Source organism: Notolabrus celidotus, chromosome 16 (assembly GCF_009762535.1).
Source record: "Notolabrus celidotus isolate fNotCel1 chromosome 16, fNotCel1.pri, whole genome shotgun sequence".
Classification (NCBI taxonomy): domain Eukaryota; kingdom Metazoa; phylum Chordata; class Actinopteri; order Labriformes; family Labridae; genus Notolabrus; species Notolabrus celidotus.
Genome location: NC_048287.1, coordinates 5,876,772 through 5,880,807, shown reverse-complemented (window position 1 = coordinate 5,880,807; position 4,036 = coordinate 5,876,772). Strand labels below are relative to the sequence as shown.

General features: G+C 40.7%; 1 long non-coding RNA gene across 1 annotated transcript; it reads right to left on the bottom strand.

The window, feature by feature from the left end:
• Positions 1–210: 210 nt before the first annotated feature.
• Positions 211–2,994, bottom strand: LOC117828207. The gene is made up of 4 exons (XR_004634356.1): positions 2,812–2,994; positions 2,459–2,531; positions 2,140–2,326; positions 211–346 (listed from the first exon to the last, which is right to left on the bottom strand). It is a non-coding gene; the product is annotated as an uncharacterized LOC117828207 (long non-coding RNA).
• Positions 2,995–4,036: the final 1,042 nt, after the last annotated feature.

Here is a 4,036-nt window from a genome sequence, read left to right as displayed (position 1 = left end):
CAGGTCAGAGGTTTTCAGAGGACCAGAAAGACAACATGGATGAGGAGAGGAGGAGGAGGAGAATCCTTGATTCAGTGATTACAGCGGGAAAACCTCGGTCACATGACTCCAGCATTCCAACGGTCCTGCTCTGTGCTGCATTCTGAAAACGCAACCAGTAGGTGTTGATGGGCGAGAAAACAAAAAACTCAGAAACAGTAACTTGTGATGATTTCTGTTTTAATTTTAGTGAAATAGTATAATTTCTGATGGCAACTGGCTAGGTTAGATAGAGGCGGCCATCTTTGTTTTGGTCCAGTCAGAAGCCAGACTTCCCTATCTCAGCAGAGCAGTGAAGTTATAAAACCTGTAATCAAAAGCATTTTGTTGACACAGTAAATTCACAGGACTTGATAAAGAATCATTAAAGAATCGGATCAGTAAGCAGAGTCAATAACAGGATTGGTATCAATCAAATCTTATCAGCTCCCATCCCTATTAGGAGCTTAAGAAAATGTCAGCCATGTCAGAAGTCACCATTTGAAGTACTAACCAAAATAAATGTGCTTCATTCAAATGCAAAGAGAACATGTAGCATCTTTCTGAAGACCATCCTGAAACCAGTTTGGGGAGCTTTTTTGGAGAATTTGAACCGTTTCCATCTCTCAGCCCCAAACAGCCAACATACCCACTGAACACACGTTATCTGTCTGTAGCAGACTTGAAGACCACGTTCATGAGTGATTGTGTGTGTGTGTGTTTTTGTCCAGCTCAGCCTCTAGCTGATCTCATAACTCACTATAAACTCCATTTTTTTTGTTTTCTCTGCAGTCTCAGTTTTTTCCTGTCTGTGAGTTTGTGAAGCTGATTCTTAAAGCCCTGGGATACCAGCATATTTTTTTCTTAAAGGCTGAAATATCGTCAGCACACGCTGACTCATCTGTGCATCAATTCTCACCTCACAGCTCTCTATTGACTCATTCGCCCCTAGAATTCACCTCAGGTTCAGTTTATACTCAGTTATTTGTTTTTTCACAGATATTTCTCTTGGTTCTTATGTAATGCTGCCAAAGCAGAAAATAAGTTCCCACCTATCACTAAGGTGAGGAATACAATACGAGATAATCACTACAATTTCAGCCTGATCCCCAGCCCTCTGACAAAAGTCACCAAAGCCCTGATTTTCAATGATTCTAAAGATTAGATCTGTCCTGTGGTCTGAGGTGTGATGTACAAGGATAAAATTACATGTACGTCGGAAAGTGTTAACACAATGTGTCCTGTAAAACGAATCACAATTGAACCTGCAAGGAGAGCAGATGAACATAAATCGTTACTGTCATAGATGTAACCGGTAGCTTAGCAGCTAGCAATGTTTAGCTTAACAACCACCCGTATTCTACTGTACCAGGCTGTAAACACGTTTATTTCTGCTGTGAAGATTGTCTTCTTTGAATTGGTGTGTATGTGGTTTCCCGTGTTTGTGCAGCCTGCCTCAAGTGGACACTCTGTGAATTACAGTTTATAACACTTCTGCATGGGCTTCATATTTTGAGAACGAAAGTTGCCGCTTGCTGTGAAGAGATTTTGCAGAATTGCCAGTTTTGAGGATGTGGGCTCTGTTTGTCAGTGAATGGAATCTAAAAGTGTGTGCTTTGCTGTGATGGTCATATCATCTCTCTCCACAAAAGAAGAACAAGAAAACAGTGTTATTGTCTTCATGTGTGGGGCCTCTCGCATTGAATCTGTTGAGATTTTAAGTATTTTGCGGTGGGCCAGGCTTTTTGTGCAGCATGTACAATTTTCAATACTTTCGTGCAAAATTACTTGAAGTTTGTAAAATAATCTCCAACCTTGTTGTGCGCCGTGTGCATTGTATGTTTCTGTGAAAAAGGGCAGCCATTTCTTTGACTGAGATTATTTGTGCAGTATCTTCACATAGAGTCACTTAATTGATTAGTAAGGGTTTATATTACCCAGTGCTTTTAAGTGGAAAAAGTGCCAGTATTCCCCTTATTCCCTTGTTGGCATTTCCATCATGCAGCCAGCATCAGTACGTCATTTGTTTCATGTTCAGAATGTCTTTAAGATACCAGAAGATGAAGCTGATTTTCATAACATAGTATGTCAAACAAACATAGCATCATCACATAACATCACCTTGCACACCACCAGTTTATTGGTTCCCTTTCAGAGCCTCTTTCCACTCAGACTCTCCTCGTTTATCGAACACTGTTGAGACTTGCAACTTTGTATTAGTCGACGTTACTCTGTGGCACCAAGTAACGCAGATGGGAGCATCACGTCATGCATCATGGGTAATATGCAACTATATCACCAGGAGAGACTGTAATGTGAAGAGGACAGGAAAGGATACTTTGGGTAACAGCATGTTTCCAGCTTTAAGCACTTTGGAAGCAGAGGTTTGTTGTTTGCATTTTCTTGTCTGGACTGCATGCTAACAGAAAATCTTACGCACCTATAACACCATTCTTTTTGCCTGTGACTTTCCTCTTTAGTCTCCAGAAGGTTTCCAGTGAAGGATGTCATACCTGTGGATAGATTGTGGGAGTTAAATATGGTCAAAACATTCAGGTGTCAACTGTGATCTAATTACAGGGGATTAATGTCTCTGCATTCCTGCAGATTTTCATCTAAAATTTAAAAAGTTAAAGTGAGAACACAACAAACATCTATGAAGTTTTACAGACTTCCCAGAGTAGAGGTATGAACCTAAATAATATACATCCCTAACATGAAGAGTGAAACATAATACAAGAGTGAAAGGAAGGGACTGGTTCTTATTGGAGCAAGTAGGCTGGGTCAGCTCACCTGCACGCCAGTCTGCTGGAGTACACTGGACGGCATGGCGGTAAGCGGCATGCCCAAGCTTCTTCGGTGAGTTCTAGTTTTTTTTGTTTTGTTGGCTGAAGTTTTAAAAGCTGTACTGGTTCTCCAAAGGTTTGTGAGTCTCTCTGTGGTTGAGTGTTTGGTGATTATATCTGTAGGCGTCCTCATCACATCCCAGCTGCGGCTGATCAAATCAATCATGTGACGTCATTTAAAGTTGACAAAGCACCTTCTTGGGGCACACCTCAGGAAAAGGGTGCATTTAAAGTGTCAGATAAACCAGCAGCAAGACTGAACCCAATCCTCATTTCCCACATGAGAACCAGTCAAACTCCCAACACAAGTTTATCTGGTGTAGATTTTAGTGGTATTATGATAAGCACAAAATTAAGGGAAAAAACACCAGATATCACTGTAATGACCGCTTATTTAGTAACATTAAATTTTAATACAGGTTGTACAGATTCTACGGATATGAAGCATTGGGAAATACTCCATGAAATCACAACATTACGTGAAAAGAAGGAAGAAAACAACGATTTCTTTTGCAGTTTGAAAGAGTTAAAGCCAACATTTGACTCCCCAGAAACTTGGCGACAGTTCTGCTTCAATGGGTTTTTCTGAGGAGAAATGTGAAACACACAAAGCGCTTACATCACCAAATGTGAAGCTTTTTATTAACTGCTTTCAGCTTTTACATCTGGACCTCCAGCAAAATGGACATACAAACTGTGCAGATTATTACTCTGCCATCAAGATCAGGAAGAAATCAATATTCATTAAGACTCTTACACAACTCTGCAGAAAAAAAAACCTGATAGAGTGTGTGTGTGTGTGTGTGTGTGTGTGTGTGTGTGTGTGTGTGTGTGTGTGTGTGTGTGTGTGTGTGAGAGAGAGAGAGTGTGATAAGTGGAGGAGGGGTCAGACTTTTTGTGTTTCAAATTGGGCCTGGCTGAGGAATGTGGGCTGTGAAGGGCAGGAGAACAAAAAAAGTTGGATTCACAGGGATTAGAGACAACACTGAGTGACAGCTCTTTCACTCATTCATTCTCTGTGGCTCATGTTTAATTCATCCCCTCTTTAATCAGGTAGTTTAACTGAAATCAAGATGTCTTTTTAAGGCAGAGACAAAAACACATTCACAGGATTGATTTGAATGTAGTTTGGCGACAGACTTTAAATTTGTGGGGTGGGGTGGGGGTAATGC